This window comes from Podarcis pityusensis (assembly GCF_964106645.2).
Source record: "Podarcis pityusensis genome assembly, chromosome: 12".
Classification (NCBI taxonomy): domain Eukaryota; kingdom Metazoa; phylum Chordata; class Lepidosauria; order Squamata; family Lacertidae; genus Podarcis; species Podarcis pityusensis.
The window spans coordinates 25,997,038-26,022,339 of record NC_138037.1 but is presented as its reverse complement, the minus strand read 5'-3'; the positions used below and the strand labels follow the sequence as shown (position 1 = coordinate 26,022,339).

Sequence of the window (25,302 nt, the reverse complement as noted above, 5' to 3'; positions counted from 1 at the left end):
TCCTGGTAGGTAAAAGTAAAGGACCCCTGGGCAGTTAAGTCCAGTCAAAGGCAACTATGGGATGCAGTGCTCACCTCACTTTTCAGGCCGATATGATACTCCTGGTATAGTGCAACCTCATATCAGCTAGCCAGTGTTTCCCAAACTCAGGTCTCCAGCTGTTTTTGGACTACAACTCCCATCATCCCTAGCTGGCAAGACCAGTGGTCAGGGATGATGGGAACTGTAGTCCAAAACCAGCTGGAGATCAAAGTTTGGGGAACCCTGAGCTAGACCCTTCCTGCATCACATTTTGGCTGGCAGGTCCTGAGAAGCACTTACCACAAACTCACATGTGCATTTTGTAGAAGAAAATGACAATGACTTCAGAAAACAGGAATCCACTATCTTCCAAACAGAATATATGTGCTTAAAAAAATCCATGATGCAAAACTGTCAATCCTGACCAGAATCATCACTCACTGTAGTTTGCTGGTGTTTGTTAGTTAACATTTGCTTATTTGCATTTAGCTGACAGGATGCCTAGAGCGCCCTTCCCTGGAGAGAGTGTCATGAATCTAATTTACAGATGGCCCTTATAATTATGTTGTAACAGATACACTCTGCCATTGAGCGTTCATTACCACCTACATACCAGAATAGAAAACAAAAAGCGTGGGAAAGGATGAGAGGTTATTTTGACCGTGGTATGCAACTCTCTGTTCCAAGGACCGACGTTCTTTCTAAACTTCTATAAGATTTTTTGCTAAATGATGGCCTGTTGATTCCATGATAAACACCAAGTTTAGGGAGGCAAAGAGGCATTTTTAATTTCCTCTGGAAATGAACTTGAGGCGATGACTTGTCTGAGAGCTTGCTCTCAAAGCTAACCAAGTCAGTACAAAAGTTCAACAGAATTTAATTAGGACTGGGACTAGTATGTGGAACAAACAGGGGCAGCACATCTGGTTTCACTGCTTGAGGCAAGATGGGAAATGCTGCCTTGCCGTCGCCGCTGTTCCCGTCACCCCTTACTTCCTGCTGCTGCTGCTGCTGCTACCTGCCCTGCCGCTGCCAGATCTGCCACTGCTGAAGAAGCAGCTGTGCCATCAGCACCAACCTCAGCCAAGATTGCACTGATTTCGAGTGAGAATGTGCCCAAAATGGATGCAATGATGGCAGCGGAAGGCAGGTGAGGCACCCACAGCACCCACAAGCCTGCTGCTGCGGGTGGGGGCTTCTGCCGCCTGAGGCAGTGGCGTCACACTGCCTAATGACTGGGCCAGCTCTGGAAACAGAGAATGTATTGGACTTCATAACTGGTCTTTGAACACATATGGCTGGCACAGAATGTTAGTTCACGAGGGAGAACGCTTCTGACATGCTGTATCTCCACAGAGGCAGAAAGGGTTTTGTCCATTTAAAAGGATATACGAGAACACTTGATCATGCAATCCCACACCTTCATTCCGAAGTGTTGCAGTAATGAGATGGCTATTCATCATACTTTTCTACAAATACATATATTAACCATAAGTCATGCAGGGCAAGAAGGCCTGGTTCACCAGAAGCAGCTTAGTCATGCTGGCCACATGACCCGGAAGCTGTACGCCGGCTCCCTCAGCCAATAAAGTGAGATGAGCGCCGCAACCCCAGAGTCGGCCATGACTGGACCTAATGGTCAGGGGTCCCTTTATCTTTACCTTTGCACCCAGTTCTCCTTGGAAATAGTTGCTGAGCCAGTGCTTGGACTGTAGGCAGCTCCCACCTTTGAGGCCAGCCATCTGCAGAAGGATTTGAGCACATACCAAAACTTTTTGGTTGGCATCGGTCTGTCTCAAGAGACAATGGAAAGTGCCTGCAGCCACAAATCACTGCATTAGAAACACCAAACTGACCTCCTCAGAGTGCAATCCTGAGCAGTGTGTATGGAGGTCCTGGGATGCCCAGACAACTGATGTGATCCAAAGGAAAACAGAGCAATACGTTTGGCACCAGCTTGGCTGCAGGAGTTGCCAGAAGGAGGCGTACACTGTACTGCAATTTTCCAAGTTAAGAAAGCTGCAAATGGATATTTTATGGAATCAAATAACATGAAAATGAGTACTAAATATATGATATATTCTATTAATTTCCTGCAAGTGCCTTTTACATCATGTGAATGCTAAATATAGCAGAAATTAATAGTTAGGGAAACATTGGGAAGATGGAATAAACTGCCATGCAAATGGAGCCGCAAAGGATATTCAATAGACAGTTTATCTGGAGAAGCCAGAAGAAAAAAATGTGTGTATTTATGCCAGGTAGAGCAAACACGCATATGATCCAGCCCACTGAATAACAGGAATAAGATTGAATGAGGATATGCACAATTATTTGAGTACAGGATAGCAGACAAACAACCACAAAACATATAGAAGAGGAAATGAGAACAATTACACAGGAAAAGAATGAACAACAACCAAGATGGGAGACATCATATCCACAGTCTTGAAAACCTCCTAAGGAAGAAAGGGGATAATAAAATATGTTGAGCTACTAACACAAAACGTACTGGAGAGAAAGTGAATACTAGGAAGAGAGATAAGACATAGGAGTTGGAGGAGGAACGCAAACAAAATAAACGACTGCATGAACCAAAGTAACAAAGGATAAAGCAGAATCCCTCTACATGGAAAAGTTGCAGAAGGACAATGCTTGTTCCTTGCTTCCAATTTGTAGGAAATGTCTACTTGTTAAAGCCTATTATATGCAAACAAACAAACAAACAAAACCTGAAAAGCAGAAAATAATGTTGTAAACTCTTGGTTTGTATTTTTAAACATCTATTTAAACCATATGCGACATATAGCCCGATATCTTAACAATCTCAGTCTCATTATTGGGAGAGTTGACTTAGAATTGCTATAGAATTGTTCGGAAGCTGGATGCCCGATATGAACCAGAGCCTGGGCCACCCCATGCCAGAGCCAGAGCCTGGATCGCCTGCGCCAGAGCCGCCCATGCACTACACACACACACACACACACACACACACACACCTCAAATCCAGGACATTTGTTTTAAAATGTAACATTCCCCCCAGATGGGCATGTAGGACCGGACCCCCGAAAGAGGATATATCTGGGAATTCCCAGACGTATAGCAACCCTATGTGCAAGAGCAATTTCAAAACAGTGTTTCCCAACTGCAGGAAATCATTACTACCACATCATAAATTATGGGAAACCTGGGGGATTGCAACTTTTTTTTTCCATATTACACTTCTGAAATTGCTTCACATTCACACGTGTCAAGCACCTTCTCCTTCTTTAGCAGAGTTTGTCTTTTCATCCAGTGAACAGCTCACATATATATGAGAAAAAACTTTAATAGTAGAAAAACATAATATAGTAACATACTGACTGAGAGAAATGAAGCATCTTGAGGCAAGTGACAGTTATCCTCTTAACTAAATTGACACCCTGAAGGGATGGACCGATTCTAGAGTATCGCATAAAAGTCCCGCCCACTAGAGGCCAGGTATTCTGTTAATCAAATTAGGCTTCAGTGCTTTTCCTGCACAAGCACCATCTGAACAACCTCCCCTGTTTGCATTTGAAAGCATATGTGAACTCTTGTGTGTGGTGTTTGATTTGCGATCTGTCTTTCACCCATGCACTTAATTACTTAATACTGCATTCTTGAATAACAGCCATGAGAGAACTGGCCCTTTGGAAAAGAAGGATGTTACTGTACATTCTCCAAGAGCAATTAAAGCTGAAATAGGCAGCTCCAAATCCTTTTTCTGGAGCTTATGCAGTCTTTACCGGCTCTCTCCCAGATGTTCTCTCCATAGCTGATAAGACTTAGAAAAATGAAAGTGCAATGCACATATTATTTGTGCAATTTCTTTAGCTCATAATCCAGTTGTCCTTTTTGCTTACAAAGGTTATTGGAGGGAGGTGGAATCTGTAACTAGATCAACAATTTTCCCTTTGCTATTATGGAGCTTTTGCTGCTGTAATGTTTTTAAATTGGCTTTCATGCACTTTGTAAAAGCAGCCTTTTATGTGGTGGGAATCTCAGGGCATTCGACCTCTTTATTTATCCTCCAATTCAGCAAATTACAGAAACTTTGCAAATGGATGTATTTTTACTGTTTAATTTTAAAACTAGGCAGGGTAGCAGCCATTGCTCAGGAAGGTGGTCAGCAGAGATTCATCTGACTACCTCCGTAGTGAGAGGACTGCAGTGTGAATAGTTCACACCTCTCAGTTTGTGTCATGTTTTCTGGGCTTAATCCCTTGGCACAGGGGAAGACTTGGAGGGGAAAGAGGGAGCACCAGGTAGCCTTTCTTCCCTCACTTCAGGACCTTCCAAGCAAGAGAATGTGGCTTTATCCAACTCCTTATACTTGGTTAGCATCCCCCAATGTAGTCCGCAACATTCCCATTCCAGCAGCTGCAGAATCAGATCATGGCCCTTTAAGAAACAGGCAGCTCTTCAGAGCATGGACCTAGCAGCATACCTCGACCAACCAGCCTTCATAAGACCTCAGCTTGATGCTGAGACAACAGCTCTCCTTAAGTAAGCACCACCCAGCACCTTCCCACTGTCTGAGGAACTGTCCAAGGTAGACAGAGCCTTGCCTTGACTACTGCAATCCTGCACAGCCTATATTGAATCTGCTATGATGCAGAAGCCTTGTTATACTGGAATTCAGGGAGAGTGGAGCAATAAAAGGATGAAAGAGGAAATCCTGCTCATCCATTCTGATAAGACACAAATGCTAAAAATAATGATTATGCATCCTATTTGCTCTCTATTTGAAGGAGTCATTTATTTCAAGGATTGTTGGGTCCCAGTCCAATTTAAAGAAAATAGAAGCCTCATGAGGATGAGGAGCAGCCTTGAAGATATCAGTCAATAGCACCTGGACAGCAGAGTGAGCAAGCACACAGGTCTCCTGGTCAGCCTTGCCCAATACTGTAATTCTATTTAAGTTATTAGTTGGTCCTTTCAAAATGTGTATCTATGCGTATACAGTAAGTTAGCACATGCAAATTTTGTGCAAATCCTTTTCCTCTTTTTTTGGTGACCACTCTAATAATTGCAGGAGTACCTGATACTTTATGACTGTATGAACATTTAATGTACATCATTAGGTATCAGAATTGGAACATATGAATTAGGCAGATGTTAGGTCTAGAGAGTGTGCATGGCTCATTCTCTCCCAATTGGGAACCACCTTTCTTTCTACAAATAGCCTCTTTTCTACTCAATCGATAGGATTCCAAGCCACAATCAGTGCTCCACACATGCATGCATGTACTCTGGAACTCTTATACCAACAGTTACATGAAGGAGGAACCCAGCAGAGGTGCTGCTACTCAGAACAGAAAGTACTGACCTAGATCAGTGTTTCCCAAACTTGGGTCTCCGGCTGTTTTTGAACTACAATTCCCACCATCCCTCACCACTGGTCCTGCTAGCTAGGGGTTATGGGAGTTGTAGTCCAAAAACGGCTGGAGACCCAAGTTTGGGGGGAAATGAACCAATGGTCTCATTCAATATAAGGACAGGAGGGAAGCCACAAGAGGGAGGCTTTGGCTTAAAGCTGAGCAGGACCTAGTCTTGAAATCTGTTTCTAATATTAGGGAATATTTAATAACAGTAATCATAATGACTATAATGATGAAGGGAATGCTCCTTTCTGAACAAGAATCAAGAGAGAGAGGATTCAACATTAGTTAGCATGCTTGTTCCAAGAAGACTTGAATTCAGACACTTCTATATTTAGAAAATGAAGTTTTGAGGACAGCCTGTCCTTTTGAATGGAGAAACACTGGAACAAATAATATATTTTTTCTTTCCTGCATTTTTTTTTTAATTAGCAGATCGTTCTCCAACTTTGGTATTGTTAGCCATTACTAAATGAACAAAACATCTAGGATGTGATTGCATTATCAAATGGTTTCAATAAAATTACGCTGCATTCTAAATATCTGTTCTAATTATATTTCCATTTGACAAAGCAATAACACTTCAAAAAAACGCAATCAGAATAATTTTTCACGGCCAACTCTGAGAACAGAAGGTGAAAAGGTTCATTTAGATGATTTCATAAAAGTCTGGCTAAACTTCATATAATTAAAGAGCCACGCCAAGAAAAGACTAATAATAATGATATAGCGAGAGCCTGCATTTTAATCTTACTTCATGCATTCTGCTGCTTGTATCCCATAATATGGAGCTTTAGTTAGATATTTGTTTTTCTCTTCCCTTTGCATTAATTCGCTTTCCTGGCATTAATAATGAACAGAGGAGATGCTAATAGACTTTTGGATCTCACAGCAAAAGAATTCTACTGCGTACTATACATGTTATGTATTGAAGTTCTCATCCTGGCCACCAGGGGGTATTGTGTATATAGTTTTCACTCAGGTCCATGTAGGTTAATTTAGGCGGGAAACCCTGGGCTGTTGTTGTTACAATGTTGACAGCTGGCTGCCTATATACTGTAAGCAGGCTGGCTGAGCTGTTTGCTGTTCAGTTCAGTTCCAGCTTACTTATAAAGAACTACTTGGAGAAATATCTGTGTCGTCTGCTATGTCCACTCACTACTTAATAATACACAAGTATTCCATGCTAGGCTTCTTCTCTTTAGGAGAATGGTGGCAGGCCGGATCGTCCTCTTATATACCTGTTGGGATTGACAAGGCATCTGACCACCCTCACCTGACTCTCATAGCTCTCCTGTAGCTGCCAAACTAATTAACCAACTAGAAGGATTACTGTTAATAGCACCAGTTTTCCTACAACTTGATATTGCTGGATAGTTTTGATGAACTGCAAAAGCATTTTTAGTTTGCTTTCTGTTGCCACCCTGGAACTTTTCTTTATTAGTGCCACTTTGTTTTGTATTGGATTTAACACTTTTTATGTTACAAGGCGTGTTCTAACCAGTCGTATAAGCATTGGTAAATGAATGTTCTAATGGAAAGTAAGCGCATGCACTTTCAACTGTCAGTTCATGTTGGGGCTTTTATTGTGTAGTCCTGTGAGTTCGGGTTTCGTCTTCCTATGAGTGAGCCATTGTCACTGACAATGTTGAATAAATGTAGTTGAGGAACTTATACTGCCTTGGGCTTCTGACTTTTTCCGAACATTTAACATTGGCGATGAGGATGGGATACATGCGCTCCCGCCTGCTACCAGAGGTCCAAGACCGCACTGCAGCACTGATTGGTTATAATTATGAAGCTGGGGGCATCTGGTGGCTGACAGAGGTTGGTAGGGCAGTGCCTCATTTGCCATAATCGGCCAGCCTCCACAGTCCTGAGGAGCAGTTACAAGGGGCATTGTTGTGATAAAGGGATAAAGTGTAATTAACAAGCACAATGGATGTCCGGTTCTCTCCTATGGCAGCTACTTTACAAAATGGCTGCTGTGGGAGGAAGAGGACTCAAAGCTGAGAAGTGGGGCCAGTGTCATTCCCTGAAACCTCCTCATGCTTCCTGCCTGTTCACCTGCCCTCTCCAAATGAGCAACAAATGTGAGGAGGAGGAGCCGCCATAATTGCCACACACCATTCAAAGCCCAGCATTCTTTGCAATTGATTTAAATCCAGAAATCCTATGTTTCACTAATAACATGGCTATAACTTGGCTTTCTCATGCTCTAAGAATAGAATACAGTTCCCCCCCCCCCCCATGTGGTGTTTAAAAGAAATAGAGAGGGGGAAAGGATAGAGATGGATGAAAACCTGAAGTTGGTGCCAAATGAAATTTATTCCTGAAAAGGTATAAACAATCCAGTGTGTTACAGTAAGTCCCCTTTCATGCGGGAATGAATTCTGATGTGCCTTCTTTTCAGTGAAAGTTCTTCTGTGACATCCTCTCCCTGGAATATTGTCTAGAGAGAGGTTCTCAAGAAAAAGCTTCCTCTGGGAGAAAAAGATGTCAGAATGCATACTGAAGCCAGTTGCTCTCTTGCACTTTTTCAGAAACATATCATCTCATTTGGTGCCAGCTTTGGGCTCACTTTTTTGCAAACTGAGCTGAGAGCCTGTTGGGCATACTGGAGGGATGTAAATTCAATAAATGTTTATTTTATTCCGCTTTGCAGTGTCACCAGTTTCCAAAGCAACATGCAGCATTAGGGGGTGCCATGAGATAGCAAGTACTCATATAGGCAAACACTCCTGCTTGGCTTCTATGAGCAGAATGAGGGTTGGTCACTTTCATTCTGCTTATATACACATAGCACCCTGGTCTCCAATGGGAGGGATCTTAAACTGGGCAGGGGACGCATTAGGATAGAGTAGCAGGCAACCATGGCTCCCGCAGTACAGCAGTTCCTTCATGGATGGGAGTGTCCCACCTGTGCTTCACCTCCTTCCCTCAGGCTTCTTTGAAAGTTGAAGCAGATGCTATCAGTGTATTGTTGCTGGAACATCTTATATCTGGGATCATCAGGATTAAACAATGTCCCACATGCTTAATGCCATAAGTGGCTCTCTCTTGATAGGACAGGCCATAAAGAGGGTGCCACCACCAAAAGGTCCCTCGCCCCAGTTGCCCCCTCTGAAGGTGGGCTTTTCAAGGAAAAAATCTCAATCTAACTCCTGTTTGAAAACAGCTCCATTGCTTGCCGTTTTGTTTTTGGGCTCAGTTCAGGATGTTCACAATGGTGTTTAAAGCCCTGAACGGTTTAGACCCCCTATTCCTGAAATAGCACTGCCATCCCTACAGATCTTCTAAATCAGCCTTTCTCAACACTGGGTCCCCAGATGCTGTTGATCTGCAATTCCTATCTTCTGTAGCCAGCAGGACTCATGTTCAGGGATAATGGGAGTTGTAGTCTAGCATCTAAGGATCCAAGGTTGAAAAAGGCTGCTCTAAGGTGCTGGAGATGCACCTATTTTGTTTTGTAGGACCCATCTCTTTTGCTGAATCTATAGTGTGTCTGTGTGTGTGTGTGTGTGTGTGTGTGCGCGCGCACACAGAGTCAGGCCTGCAAATAAGCCTTCGGATCTTGTCCGTCCTATATACACAAACCTAGGCCTCACTGCTCTGGTGCTGTCACAAATGCACCAGCAGTCACACTTGAAATCAAAGAGTTAGTTTGGCCACTTGAAGTTGTAGAGCAGCCAGGAATGCTCTACACAAGGAGGGGAAAGGCAATTGTGATTGGTGAGGTGAAGCTGCAAGAAATCAGAGCTAGACAGACTGGTATTCAGATCACAAAAGAAAAATATTAACACAGACTGCAAAAGTCATCATGAATCCTTCTGCTCCCAGAGGGGGTTTGCTCATGCCATTTCCGATGCGTACAGAACATTCCAGGTTGCTCTTAATCTTTTCTAAAAGTTAGCATTTAGCAAACAGGCAAAAACCAAACAACAAAGAGCTTGAAAATACATTTCAAGTATTTAGAGTCCTTGGTATTCATTATTTATCACATGGGAGTCCCAGTTTCAGCAACCTGATAAAGGACTATAAACACAGCACATGAGAACTATGTGATCTTGTCAATCACAGAGACCACTGGCAAATGTAATAGTTAAAATACGGCACATGGTGGTAGGTGGGTGGGTGGAGGAGCTCATTTGAGTTGAAGACAAGCTCCACTGGCATAAACCAACATTGACTCCTGAAAAAAGGAGCCGCTATATCTGCAATAAATAATTCAAACTGCTCTCTAGTCCCCCTGTGGCAGAACTCCTACAAATGCAAAGATCACAGGAGTGGCGCAAGATATTGCTAACCCATTTTCTTTCTTGTGATCATCAGAGGGTGGTTCCCCCCCCCATTAAAAAAATTGATACACACTAATTAGTTCCTTCAGAATTTATCACAAGCTTATGATTCCATCCCCCAAGATGAAAAACCTCCAAAGTTATGCAAGACATTAGACAGCAGAGCGTATCTTTTGCAATAAATTAACAATTAACTGTGTGTCAGTATGTTAAGCAAGATTTGAAGTTAGGCCTCTGAACATTTGAAAAAGAGGGCTGCCTTACTTTCTTTAGCTGTTCCCAGTTCCCAGCATTTAAAGCAATGTTTCACTTTGAAGCGCCAAGTAAAAAGCCTGGTCAAAATCAGTGTATTTGTTACGGTAATTGCCAGTTGAGCTAGCCGGCTGTAGATCATCTGCCAGGAGACACAAACCTCTTTTTCTACTAGAGTAACTTTTTATTGTAATTACACGAGTATCATCTAATTTTTGTAAGTGTTGTACAACTCAGCATAATTGCCAGGTTGCTTAACAGCATGGTTACTTGCTGGCCAATTAGGAATTAGCAGTACATTGGGCTGAAGAGCGCTTTAGTTAAATTGCCTTTTTCTACGTAGCCATTCATAATTTGCTTCTTCACTTGAGACTGGTTGCCCCCCCCAAAAAAAATACATTTCCTCTCATATTCAGGCTCTGAAACCTATATCATCATAGCTTCAGACCTTCCAACTGTCCCACTTTGAGTGGGACATTCCCGAGGCCTCCTCTGCAGCACACCGCAACAAGGCCTCTGCTACCGCTAGGCCTCCACCAAGACCCATCACAGCTGCTGACGTACTTCCAGAAGCCAGTAGCATGCTTCCAGAAGTAAGTCAGCAGCTGCAACGAGGCGCCGTCGCAGCAGCGGCAGAGTAGGCAAAGAGAGAGCCCAGCTGGCGAATCTAAGACAGTAGGGTAGGCGGGTGATGGTAGCAGCAGCAGTGGGCCGAGGCGGCATGAGCAGCCAGGAAGGCAAGAGGCAGAATCATGTGGGGAAACAACACAGGCTGAAGTGGGTGGAGAGATAAGATCATGCAGGAGGCTGGCGGTGGCAGGTTGATGCAGCCTGAGCAGGTGGGAAGGTGAGCAGCAAGGCTGTACAGGGGGGCAGTGGCAGTGGCAGTGGTGGGCTGAAGCTTCCTGAGTGGTTGGTAAGGTGGTGGCATGAAGGGGAGGGACATCTTGGATTTATCTTTGGAAAAGTTGGAGGGCTTTGTGCTCTATAGTCACCTTGTACCAAATAAGACTATTTGCCCAACTAGCCCAGCATTGTGTAGTCTGAGAGGCATTGTATTTCCATGGGCTCTGCCTTTCCCATCACCTGCTACCTGGTCCTTACTAACTGGAGATGCCAGGGATTGAACCTTGGATCTACTGCATGCAAAGCATGAGCTCTTCCACTGGCGTCTGGAGCAGGAAGTGTGCATTGGAGAGATATCCCCTTGTCTATGCCGTACCCCCATCCTCCAAACACACATGCATATTGCATTAATAAAAGGTAAAGTTAAAGGACCCCTGGACGTTTAAGTCCAGTCAATAGCAACTATGGGGTTGTGGTACTCATCTCGCTTTCAGGCCAAGGGAGCCAGCATTTGTCCACAGACAGCTTTCCAGGTCATGTGGCCAGCATGACTAAACCGCTTCTGGTGCAATGGAACACCATGACGGAAACCAGAGAGCACAGAAACGCCGTTTACCTTGCCGCTGGAGCGGTACCTATTTATCTACTTGCACTGGTATGTTTTCAAACTGCTAGGTTGGCAGGAGCTGGGACAGAGCAACAGGAGCTCACCCTGTCGTGGGGATTTGAACTGCCGACCTTCTGATCGGCAAGCCCAAGAGGCTCAAGGGTTTGTTTAGACCAAAGTGCCACCCGCGTCCCTTCTATGTGTATATCATAGAATCATAGAGTTGGAAGAGACCACAAGGGCCATCGAGTCCAACCCCCTGCCAAGCAGGAAACACCATCAGAGCACTCCTGACATATGGTTGTCAAGCCTCTGCTTAAAGACCTCCAAAGAAGGAGACTCCACCACACTCCTTGGCAGCAAATTCCACTGTCGAACAGCTCTTACTGTCAGGAAGTTCTTCCTAATGTTTAGGTGGAATCTTCTTTCTTGTAGTTTGGATCCATTGCTCCGTGTCCGCTTCTCTGTATGTATATATGTATGCACATTGCATACACGTACCCTGGCACAGCAGACTAATGTGAAACTAATGTGAAACTCAACAGAATGGACAAGCTGATCAAAAGCTTTTTCAATAAAAAGATGGATTTTCTTATTCCATGGAATGTCAACCACCACCCCAGCTCAACCCTGAATTCATCCAGACATCAAAAGTCAAAAGGAAGAAGGAAGAAAAGTTAAGGTTTTCTGTGCAATGCACTTGATGCCAAGACAACATGTGAACAAGGCCTGGGCAGCACTTGTGTTCCTCCGAATTGTTTTTTGCATTATTCATGCAGCATTTTCACAAACGGATGAAATATTTAACTGCCCTCTATTTATTGAGGTTCAGCATGGAACAGCTTCTGTTCTCCGAATTTTATTGAAGATTTCATGGAATGTAAATACTTTCATTTTCTTCTCCACTTTTCCTTGATGATACAAAAAGAGCAATTTCAAAAAATATAGGCGTGCACAATAAATTTGCCCTCAGCAGGACAGAAACTAGAGTCAGAGCATTTCTCCTCGTACTTATCCAAAATGTACAATTAGGCTACCCCCTGCATTTCCCTTATGTCAGTCTCTCAAAGACCCTGTCGACAATCAAAGCCGCAGGAACAAAAGAGGTGCAGTTGGATTGCCATCGTAAAAATTAGAAGCTGTATTCAAAAAGCACAGACTTCCTGGAAACAACCAGCCAAGGATTGGCTTGTTAGTTCAAAGCACTGGGTGAAATACAGCCCATCTCCAATTCATCAGTCCTGTGGGTTTTTATTCATTCTTCTTTAAAAAATCTCTCTTTTATATCAGGTTTTTGACATACACCCCAATTGCATCCTATTATTCCCTCTACCTGACTCTTACAAATGTACCATTTTGATTTAATTTATTATGTTCTCAGAATGTTGGAAACAGGGATTTGTTATGGAAGGGGCAAATCCTCCTAACATACATACATACATACATACATACATACATAACAAGCATCAGGTTACTGGGATGTAAGAACAACCTTCTGCATCGGGCCAGTGGTCCATCTAGTCTAGCATTCTCTTTTCACAGGGACCAACTAGATGCCTGTGCAAAATACACGCAAGTAGGACTCTCCCCTCCTGCAGTTTCCAACAACTAGTATTCTGAAGCATGTGATTTGTGCTTCATATGCCCACTCAACAACTTTGATCAGAAGAACTGGCACTACTACAGATACAGAACAATACCCGTTCTGTGTTTATAAGAAATTTGGCAGCATCTACACTTTGGAACTCCCTGACTATTGAGATCAAGCACTGTGTTCTTTCTGGCACTTGCCAAAAACATTCTTGCTTAGACAAGCCTACCAAGATGCTTAGAAAGTTGAGGCGATTTTAACTTGTTTTAGTATTTTAACTTTTGTAAGTTTGAAAAGAATAGTTGTGATTTTTCTTCTTCTTGATTTTACTCTTTTATCTTTTACAAATGACTTTGAGCTTCTTCTTTTTACAATCAAGCAGTGTATAGGTAAAGGTAAAGGGACCCCTGACCATTAGGTCCAGTTGTGGCCAACTCTGGGGTTGCGGCGCTCATCTCGCTTTATTGGCTGAGGGAGCCGGCGTACAGCTTCCGGGTCATGTGGCCAGCATAACTAAGCCGCTTCTGGTGAACCAGAGCAGCGCACGGAAACGCCGTTTACCTTCCCGCCGGAGCAGTACCTATTTATCTACTTGCACTTTGAGGTGCTTTCGAACTGCTAGGTTGGCAGGAGCAGGGACTGAGCAATGGGAGCTCACCCCGTCGCAGGGATTCGAACCGCCGACCTTCTGATTGGCAAGTCCTAGCTCTGTGGTTTAACCCACAGCGCCACCCGCGTCCCAAGCAGTGTATACATTTTATGAAATAAGTAAAAAATGTGTCAGGTTCTAAAAGTGCTAGAGACTTGCTTTTGTAAAAAAATGAAAGCTGTGAATCTAGGGATAATACCTACATCGAACCTCATTTTGCATTTTAATGACCATCCACCCAGCTTGGAAAAATCCTTTTGAAGCCCTTTGTGATCCCTTTTTGTTCACAGTGACCAGAACAATTTGGCATCATCAGCAAACTTGGCCATCTCTTTATTTTGCTCAGCTCTAAGACAAAAGTCATTTAGGAGCAAGTTTAAAAGCACAGATCCCAATACTGATCTTTGGAGGACTCTCCTTCTTACAATCCTCCACTGTGAAAAATGTCCATTTGCTCCTGCTCTCTGCTTCCTTTTCTGTCACCAGTTGCTGATTCATAAGAAAATAGATTGCTAAGCTAGGAAGCTTACTCTGGAGGCTTATCAAAAGCTCCTTGAAAGTCTAACTACACAGTGTCTCCTGAATCACCTTACTGACGCTCTCAAAGAACTCTAAAATATGAAACGGGCAGGATTTACCTGTGCAAAAACCATGCTGGATCTTATTCACCAATACTTGTTGTCCTATATGTGTGATAATTCTATCTTTAATAATATTTCCCACAGACATTAAGCAAATGGGCCGTTTGTTTCACAGATCTCCCATGGATCCCTTTGTAAAAATTGATTTCACCTTGGCCATTTTCCAGTCCTCAGATGCAGAGGCTAATTTTAGGGACAAGGTACATTTTGTTGTTGCAAGAACAGCAACTTCACATTTGAGTTCTTTAAGAACTGTTGGATGCATAGGAGCCAACTCCTAGGGGCTCTGTGGGCTTCGGCCCCCACAAGGTTGATGGGCATTCCCATTCAAATGGTGTGTGTCTGTGCACTGCATCATGTGATTGATTAGGCAGGGCGGGGCTTACCTGGGTCCCCACAATATTTTATTCAAGCTGGCATCCCTGGTTGGATGGATACCATCTGCACCCAATGTTTTCTTAGCTTTTCGTTAACAAGGCAACCTTAGAGCTTTTCTCTTGCCATCACTCCTTGCTTCAGTTCCTCAGACTTCCTTCCTGAAAATGTCAGCTCAGGAGCAGGGACCCACTGCAAATAAAAGGTTCAAAGAACTAATCCATCTTCTCGGCAGTCTCCTTTTCCTCCTTTAGCCCTATCCTTGGAACTCGTTTCCTGTTGCTAATGCATTTAGATGATGATGATGATGATGATGCTTTCAGCATTGTGCTCCTCAAATTATTCTTCCTCCAACCCATCAGCACAAACTCTAAACCAATGCAACATCCTTCTCAAAAGTGGAGCAGAGAAAGCAAAGACCTCCCTACCCTCAACAATGTTCTCTCTGTGATGCCAGCACAATACAGATGACTTTGCACATGCAACTGTGCTGACAGATGCTTCTCCACTGGAGCTTAATCAAGTCGATGTCACTCAGTTTCAGGATTGTGCCAATGGGTGATTCCTTGTACCTCATCATAGGCATTCTGCCATTTGATAAACCACACTGATAACGTGGTAGCAGGGGTTATATAATGAGGTAATTATATTAGGGTGTACAGATGGAAGAGGGACAGAAAATAACTATAACCAACTAATTTCTCCTCCTTCCGACATACAAAATCTCCTTTGTTTGCCTACAGCAACTTCTCTCATACCTTTCTGTTTCTGTTTTCCAGTGTCTAAAAAATGGAGCTAATAAGTTTATGCTTCCTCCCTCACAGGATGCTGAAAGAATTAATTAGCTAATAATGAAGATAAAAAGCAGGGTACAACTAGCATGATCATCATAATTATGATATCTCCTGAGGCTGCTTCGGTAAACTTCGGTTAGCATATTTTATTAGGTAGCAAACAACAATTAAAAAAAATACTGCATTGTTCAGTGACTAGCTTCTCAAGACTTCTGAAAACATATCCACTGCATCTCCATTTTACGGTGTGTAGGTTTTCTTTCAAACCACAGTCGGATTTGATTTGGCAGGGTGGGGTGGAGATTTTCTTTGAGGAATATTATCTGCTTCCACCCCTTCTCATAATTCATATGCTTATCTTGTACATGAACACCAATAATGAATGAGGGTGTACACGGAGCCAGGCAGGAAATTCTGTTTGGAGTGCATTTACATTTTTGACAAATAACCCAGTGGGATATCCTTGCAGCAAAATGTTACCTTGTGATTAATCATGTGACACGTATTAAAATTGTTTTGATTAGTCTTGCAGACTTATTTCTTGAGAAGAATGTGCCTATACATGAAACATTCTATAGCTTAAAACCCCTTTGTTCTCTCCTTTACACCTGTTAGTGCTAGAAACAGGTCCAAATAACGATTGGCCTTTAACCTTATGCATACTTACTCAGGAGTAAGTCCCATTAAGTTCAGTGGGGTACGTGTGACTATGGTAGCAGTGAACCTGTAACAGTGCAATCCTTCTATGTTGTTTTCAATGGGGCTCAGTCCCAGTTAAGTATATAAAGGATTGCATTGCTAAACTCACTAGGTAGCAAGTCCCATTGAACTTAGTGGGACTTGCTTGGGACTACACATGCAATGGATTGCACTGTAAATTAGTTTACAGTAAGTTTACACCATCTTCCCAGAAACATCTTTTGCAGCTGCTCTGCCAGAATGCCGAGGCCAAGAAGTTTGCTATGCCAGAGGTGTGGCCTTCTGTTAAGCAATTTTGCCTTTTGAAGCAGACAGCTGCATTATCCTGAGCTCTTCTGAGAAAGCAGATGTAGAGCAAAGGCCAAGAAACTGCATGGCGTTGAGGACTCATAGCAAAGAGGTTGCAATTCAAGTCGCCCCTCTCTCTGACTAGCCTTATTTTCTGGAAATGGCCTGATTTTTGTGGGTCAAAAAGGACTGCCCTCCCAATACTCTTACCACAGGTTCTCCTCCTCCTTCGAACAATCATTTCCCTTGCTGTATGGCTTGGGATATTGTTCTGGTTTGATCTTTATCAGGCTGGATTAGCTACTGTCAAGGTCAGTCTCTGCCATGCAGTGGGGCGAAGTGACCTACTGAGTGTGTCAGGCACCATCAAGAGCAGGAACAGGCAGGAACAAATGAAAGCAGGAATTTGTGTCTGAACAACACAGCAGGATGTTTTAAAGTGTTGGCCCAACCAGCAGTAGGGATGTGTTGGGCCTCTGCTTCAGTCAACATCATGTATTGGGCAAGGGGGTACCCTCCAGATGTTGCTGAACTACAACTCCCTTCATCCCTCATCATTGACCATGCTGGCTGTGCATGATGGTTGTTGTGGTCCCAGAAATATTTGGAGAGCACCACACTGCCTACCTCTGGGCTACTGTAACAAATGAGTTGCACTGTACTTATGACTTTCATCATCTGATTTAGATTCAGGACTGGTGCCAGCCATTTCGCTACCACAGGTGGAAGACAAAATGGCGCCCACTTCCTTCATATCCTTTTGCCAACCTGGCAGGTAGCTGAATCTTAGTTTAACACTGGAGATAAGCTGCCATCCTCCACTGCACCTGAGGGCAGCTGTCACAGTCCCTTGGCTCCATCAGGGTCTGGCATACTTTGGCAACCCCAGAAGACCCAGGAGGTAGGGGGCTGGAAGGCTGGCACCCAGGGTTATAGGGAATAGGTCCTCCACTTGTGACGCTGACATCTAGAAGCAGGGAAGGAGAAGCAGGTCTTACAGCAGAGCAGAGAACCTCATCAGGGAGGCAGGAGGACTTCGACCAGCCAGAGGATGGGGTTGAACAGGAGGAGGAGGAAACATTGGAGCTGGAGGCAGAGGGGCAAGAGAGTCCCATCACCTTACATTTAAAAGCATGGTGGGAGGGGCATGTCAGCTGTCAGGACATCATCATAGCTTCTGTGGGGTTATGAACCTCTTGCCTTGCTCATGTACCTTGACTTCTTGACCTTAGGTTGAGCCGAAATAGTCTTAATGGAACAACTGATTGGTTCAAAATTGGGAAAGGAGTACGACAAGGCTGTATATTGTCTCCCTGCTTATTTAACTTATATGCCGAATTCATTATGTGAAAGGCTGGGCTGGATGAATCCCAAGCTGGAATCAAGATCGCCGAAAGAAATATCAACAACCTCAGATATGCAGATGACACAACCTTGATGGCAGAATGTGAGGAGGAATTAAAGAACCTTTTAATGAGGGTGAAAGAGAAAAGTGCAAAATATGGTCTGAAGCTCAACATCAAAGAAATGAAGATCATGGCCACTGGGCCCATCACCTCCTGGCAAATAGAAGGGGAAGAAATGAAGGCAGTGAGAGATTTTACTTTCTTGGGCTCCATGATCACTGCAGATGGTGACAGCAGTCACGAAATTAATAGACGCCTGCTTCTTGGGAGAAAAGCAATGACAAACCTAGACAGCATCTTAAAAAGCAGAGACATCACCTTGCCAACAAAGGTCCGTATAGTTAAAGCTGTGGTTTTCCCAGTAGTGATGTATGGAAGTGAGAGCTGGACCATAAAGAAGGCTGATCGCCAAAGAATTAATGCTTTTGAATTATGGTGCTGGAGGAGACTCTTGAGAGTCCCATGGACTGCAAGAAGATCAAACCTATCCATTCTGAAGGAAATCAGCCCTGAGTGCTCACTGGAAGGACAGATCGTGAAGCTGAGGCTCCAATACTTTGGCCACCTCATGAAAAGAGAAGGCTCCCTGGAAAAGACCCTGATGTTGGGAAAGATTGAGGGCACAAGAAGAAGGGGACGACAGAATTCGAGATGGTTGGACAGTGTTCCCAAAGCTACGAACATGAGTTTGACCAAACTGCGGGAGGCAGTGGAAGACAGGAGTACCTGGCGTGCTCTGGTCCATGGGGTCACGAAGAGTCGGACACGACTAAACGACGAAAAAACAACAAAATAGTCTTAATAAAGATCTCTTCCTTACTTACAAGCAAGAGTTGTTGTAATTGTGTTTCGGGGTAAGAACCTAGTTTAGGTGGCACAGGGTAGACCATGTGGCACGTGTGTTTCCAAAACCTCACTGCTACTTCATGTACACCAACATCTGCTGCATGAATCAGCTGCCTCACTTAGTCTCATGGTTGGGCCGGCCCTGCCATGGACCAAAAGTATATGCATGCTAAGCTGAACACAACAAGGATACCAAGCAGAGATGCCAAGGGTGGTTCTAGCTGGGTGTTTATTGTGGGATCACACAGTGTTGTTGGCATCAAAATCCCAGAGTGTATCCCTGACCCAGAATTCAATTCAGGAGAAATAGGATCAGTGGGGGGATAATACAGAAACTGTTGCCAATGACCTGTTTCCAAATTAGGCCCCCATCCGGAAGCACTCCAAGATTCGGTTGAGTTTTATATTTCTCTCTGAGTACAGCATACACCTCCTTGCCTCTGGGACCTGATCTTTTAAAAACTGAGGAGAAAGCCATGTCTACAGTTGCTGCAATGGTCTCAGTAGACAGGAACCGTGGATGCTGAGACATGAGAGCGTTTCAACCACAAGTGTTTTTGGCATATGCATAACCAGCAGGGCATATGTGGGAGACTGTGACTTATTTCTTTCTTTCAAACCCATATGTAAAGTTTAAAATACGAAAAGTTCACCACAGCTTACCAAAGCAAATAAAAAAAGAGAGAGATTTCTTCTATTTTGATACCTTCACTTTGCACTCTTATAACTCAAAGATGACTGCTATAGTAGTCAAATATGACTGCTATAAATATTCTATTCTTTTTTATATATTAAAAAACCCCACTGATAGGAAAATAAGTACTATGCTTTTTTGGTATTTAAAAATGAATGAAATCTTTATTAATATTTTAAAGCACGGTTACTTGAGGTTCAATTATTAATGTTCAATAATTTTCTCATACTTTCTAAAATATGTACATCAGTGTTAACACTAGGACCACTCCGTACACACTGGGAATTGATATTCTGTGATAGCCCAAGAAAGGTCTGGATAGTAGCCCTTTGAACACATTATACCCTTGGTAAAAATTTAATGATTTCCTAAATACACACTCCTTTTCGACTGCTTTATAGTACCATAATGCCATCTAGAGGTTGTCCAACAAAGAGGACCTGAATTTATACTATTCCAGGCAGAAGGAGATTTAAGTGAGCGCATTCTCAAGGACCAATATAATCCTAAAACTCGGGGGGGGGGGAGAGAGAGAGAGAGGAAAGAAAAAGAAGGAGCAGTCAGATTTGAAGTCTGCTGCTGTTTTTGTCCATGCTAACTACTACTTAGGACAGGGATAGTCAACATAATATGTACGGAACTATAGTTCCCATCAGCCCCAGCCTGGATAGTGAATGTTTGGGGATAGTGGCAGTTGTAGTTTGCAGAGCACCACACTGGCCAATCCTAACACAGGAATTTGATGTTTGTGAATTTCAGTACGAACTGGCCCGAGCCACACCTCCCAGACTAGCAGATCTATAACAGGTTGCAATCCTAACCATGTCTACTCAGATGTAATCCCCATTTATCCCTAGGTAAACTGGGCTAGAATTGCAGTGTTCCGTTATGAACCACTTCCTAGACATGACAATGCAGTTCTTGGCTAAAAAAGAATGTAAAAGAAAATACTATTAGAAATGTGAGAGAAAATATGTTTAAAATATTGTTTTAATGCATTTTTTAATGCAGGTTTTGTAAAAGAAACCCAGATGACTGCAGAAATGGGAAGTATGGATGAACATGTGTGGAACAGGCATGGAGAAGAAACAGACTGATTCATTCATCCCTGACATTACCATCCCAGCCATCTGCTGTACTTCCAATCAGCGGCATAGCATGGGGGGTGCAGGGGGGGGCCGGCCGCACCGGGCACAACATCAGGGGGTTAGGGTTAGGGGGCGCAAATCCACGGGTTAAGGGGCGCAAATTACTTGCCTTGCTGACAACCCACGCTATGCCACTGCTTCCAATTACTGCATGTTTTCTTTCCTTAGATAGTTTTACAAAGAAAATGAGAAGCTATAGTAGGTGCAAGATGAAAGAACCGGAACACGCACCAGTTAGAAAGACGGAACGATAAAATATTTTCAGATGGATGCGGGGGTTGTGCTCCTCCTCCTTCCAGTTCTCATTTTAGGAAAGCAGTGAAACCATCAGAAAAATTCGTTCACTTCACATTTTAGTTCAGCCCTGCCTAATTCATACCTCCCAAAACAAAACACAAACCAAAGCACAGCTATCCTTTGAAATTCACGCTTCTCTGGATTTTGCAATTCACTTCTCCAATCAAGAAACGTCTACACTGAGAGCCAGTGTGGTGCAGTGCTTGGAGTGTCAGACTAGGACCTGGGAGACCAGGGTTCAAATCCCCACTTGACCATGAAACTCACTGGGTGACCTTGGGCCAGCTGCTTCCTCTCAGCCTAACCTACCCCCACAGAGTTGCTGTGGGAATTAACTGAGGAAGGGAAGAAGCATGTACCACTGTGAGCTCATTGGAGAAAAAGCTGGGATAATGATGATGATGATGATGGGTGAAAATAACATAGAATAATGCATTATATTGGGGAAAATAGCTTGCAAATGCATATATTAGGCAAAATTGCATATGAAACTATATATATATTAGGAGAAACATGTACACTAAAATGCTGGTGAATCATTTAAAAAATCACAGATTGAATGTGGATACTTGTACTTAAAATTGGGAAAAATGAGAAAATAAGAGAAACTGAAACTGACAGATTTGTCTACCCTTAGCCATAATGCCTCACAGAGCAAGGAGGTGATGAACACAGAAAGGCAGCAAAGTTTTGAACCCCAGTATTTTGTCCATCACACACCTTCTTTGGGCACTATCGTTACAGTTAAAGAGTGCATGGAAATGGGGACATAAATCTGCCCTGTGCAAATGTCTCTGAAGGGAGGAGGCTTTCATGTGTACAGGCTTCCACCTGATCGTTCCAACCCAGATTGCTCAGATCCCATGGAAACCTTCCTTCAGATGGCTGCACAGTTTCTATGGATCCTAGAGGGAGGGGCAGCTCAGCCCCACTCCTCACTCACATGTTCTTAACTGTAAGCATAATGCCCAGTCACCCGAGTATTAGTGACTGCTATGTTAAACCAATATGTTGCCATAGAAGGTGTCCATGAGAAGAGTAGTCCATGGTTGTGCCTCTCTTTGGATCACCAACACATTGCATTGCTAAGTAAAAAATGCCATCTACCATGGCATCGGGGCCAGCCCTACCATTAGGCAGAATCAGGCAGCATTGGCATTCCTCTCACTAATTCCTCCTGAGCCCCTTGGATGGACTCTTCTGTTAAGGTAGTGAGTGCCCTATAGCCTGTCCTCCACCCCCACAACTAGCCTGCTGCTCTCAGGTAGCAGAGAGGACACCATCCCATTAACAGTACTGTGGGAGGCAGAGGAATTTAGCTGCCAGCCCAGTTTCTGTATGAGGAATAATGAGATGGGTGCCATCTTTTCCTTAGCCTCAGGCAGTAGAATGTATTGGGTTGGCCCTCCTTCTTGCCAACAGACGCGGAAAAGGCAGGGGTGGGGCAGTGATTTTTCAGCAGATAAGATCAGCTCACCGAAAATGTGTTACTTCCTTAGCACACAAAAGTGCTACATCACTATTTTAAAGTGTAAGGATGAAGGCAGCAGAAGTGCATCCTTCAAAGCTGAGCTGAGGGAAATGGGTATCTCCCAGAGAAAGGATGTGTGCCTTCCTCTGCCTCCTATCACTGGCTGCCCCACATTTAGACATTAATCATATACGGTGGTACCTCTAGTTGTGGACATGATCCATTCTGGGGGGCCATTCGCACCCTGAAAAGTCCGTAACTAGAGCGCCTCTTCCGTGCATGTGTGCAGCACGATTGAGCACTTCTGCGTATGCACAAAGTGTGCAGGATGCTTCTGTGCATGCGACGAAACCCGGAAGTATACACTTCTTGGTTTGCCACATTCACAAGATGAAAAGACACAACATGAACCTAACACAACACAAGGTATGACTGTAAACAGTTACTTTGAATTTACTAAGGGCTTCCCAGTTGTCACTGTGTTTTTTCCTTCCTTTGATAACCATTTCCTCTTTTTGAAAGATATGGTGGAGAAGGCCAGAGCCACTTTGGTGCATGATATTTAATAGGCAGGTAAAGATACCCAGGTATGAAATATCCACCTATTGTGTCAAATATGAAGGAAGCAGATGTGTAAGTCACAACTCCCCACCCCATACCTTTGTGACATGCCCAAGAGCAGCAGCTGAGAAAGAGCTGCCTCACTTGCTTTTATGCACTTCAGAAGCGAAAGCTGTGGTTAATTCACATCTACAGGCGTCATCCTCTGATGCAACACGCTGTGGATTTTGTACATAAAAATATTGCATAAGTAGAATCCCCAAATGTCGACAGCAGATGAGTGGGGCAGATGGCAGTGCAATGGCAAACAGCCCAAGTGTCAGGCACCCAGCATGACACTGGTGGTAACCACAACATCCTTGTAATGCAAAAACACTTGCAAATGTTCTCTCTCTGTGTGCGTCTCTGTCTCACCTTGTTACAAGGGTTGGGCATGACTGGGGCGTTACCGCACAGCATGTGTGACCTTTGCAAAAAGGAAGGAATAAAAAGGAATCCATTACCTTGCCTTTGTATCCCGGTTAACCTGTGGGGAGGTGATCAAGCAAGAAACTAACCAACTGACCAGTTACAGACCCAGAAGTAGCTCAGCAGCTATTAGCTTCCTGCCAGGTGGGTGGTTATTGCGTACCAGAGGGACAAGGGGAGGGGAGGTGGTGGGGAGGCCAGCGCAGTGTAAATGTACTGGCGGAACCAATCTGGCCTTCCTGCAGACACATTTGCACGGTACCGACATCTCTACCATCTCATCCTCCTCTCTTTTTCTTTCTTTCTTTTTTACTTCTTGAAGATGGTGATAAGTGCAACTGGAACTATGCAGTACAGAGGGATTGGTAGCCCAAAATCCCTTGTCTTGATGGTGGAGAGGAAACTCCATTATATTTAATGATCCTTGCCTCAGCCCTACGGAAAAGTCAAGATAGGACTGGATAGGAAGACCTCTGCAGTTCTTGATAGATTTGTAGCCTTGTTTTCCCCTTCCCCTTATCTTGAACTGTCAATACTCTCGCGAACTTCTAGTTTATGGCTTTTTCTCCAGGAAGATTTCTTTCCTTGCACAACAGTTTGCTGTGCCTTCATAGCATGTAACTAACTGCATGATGATTGCCTGTGTTTACCATGCATGTTCCTAATGATGGAGCTGTATTCATAACTGGAAGCTCCAGCACAATATGCCCTTCTGATTAATGTCTGTGTGGCACTGAAGAGCAATGCCACACAGCCAAGAGCTCCCACAGCTTGAGAGCTGTCCTGATAGCACAAAGTCTAAAACATCCAAAATCCAGTGTCCCCAGTTCAAGCCTGCTGGCACCTTACATGTCCTTACGGAAATTAAAGCTCCTTGCAGACATGGACAAGCTGGAGAGAGAGTGCAGCTCAGCAAGAGAACATGCACTTTGCAGGCAATGGGTCCCAGCTTCAACTCCTGCCATCTCCAGGTAAACTAATCAAATAAACGAGGAGGACCTTTATCTACTGAGATCCTGTGGTGGAGGGTCACAACCAGGAGTACAGAAGGGATGAGGAACCTTTGGCCCTCCAGATGTTGTTGACCTCCAACCCTGAAACAGCTTCAGGCTACAGAGCCAATGGCCAAGAACTATGAGAATTGAAGTTCAGCAACTCCTGGAGGGTCACCATTCCTCCAGAAACTAGACTGGCATTTAGTCTGACCTGGTAGAAAGCAGCTCCATCCATCCATTCATCCATCCATCCATCCATCCATCCATCCATCCATCTATCCATTCATTTTCTTGCACTTCTATACCCCCTTTCCTCCAAGCAGCTCAATGTGGCATGCATGGTTCTTTTTCTCCCCATGTAATCTTTGCAATAGCTCTGTGAGATAGGTTAGGCCGAGAGACTGCAACTAGCCCAAGTGAGTTTCATGGCTGACCAGGGATTTGAACCCTGGTCTCCCAGGTCCTAGTCCAACAATCTAATCACTATGCTATAATGGACCTTCCTATGTTCCTATGAAGAAACCACACCATAACATATAATTAATCCCTTGGGTCACTTTTGTCACAAAGGAAGCTCTAGGGTGAATGGGCTCTAACCTACTAATGGATATGGGGGGGGGGGAACCAGGCATTAGTTACAGCAATTATCCTTCTGCACAATCAGACCTCATTATGAGAGGACCCAGTATGTTTCAGAGATAAGGTGGCTTGAAGAGTTCCATAAATTCATTGCTGTCTGCACAACCCTCTGGGCCTTTCCCTTGTTCAGTGTTTAAGGAAAATGTGCAGCTGAATTTTCTTGTGCTTGCCAAAGTAACATCCATCATGATGTTTCTTAAGGATATAAAGGCTGTTTTGTAAAGCATTCCTTTTTCTGCATGACACGCTGCTCAGTTGTCCACAGCCAAAGAACAGCCTGTACATGAGTATTCACAAAGGGTCAATCCCAAAGG

At 43.8% G+C, this 25,302-nt stretch overlaps 2 protein-coding genes across 3 annotated transcripts in view; one reads left to right on the top strand and one right to left on the bottom strand.

Moving 5' to 3' along the window:
• The window catches only part of STEAP4 (STEAP4 metalloreductase), a 224,414-nt gene that overhangs the window by 161,461 nt on the left and 37,651 nt on the right, over positions 1 to 25,302 (top strand). The window lies entirely within an intron of this gene.
• ZNF804B (zinc finger protein 804B) overlaps positions 1 to 25,302 on the bottom strand; it is a 294,257-nt gene that overhangs the window by 264,248 nt on the left and 4,707 nt on the right. The gene's annotated exons all lie outside the window — the stretch shown is intronic.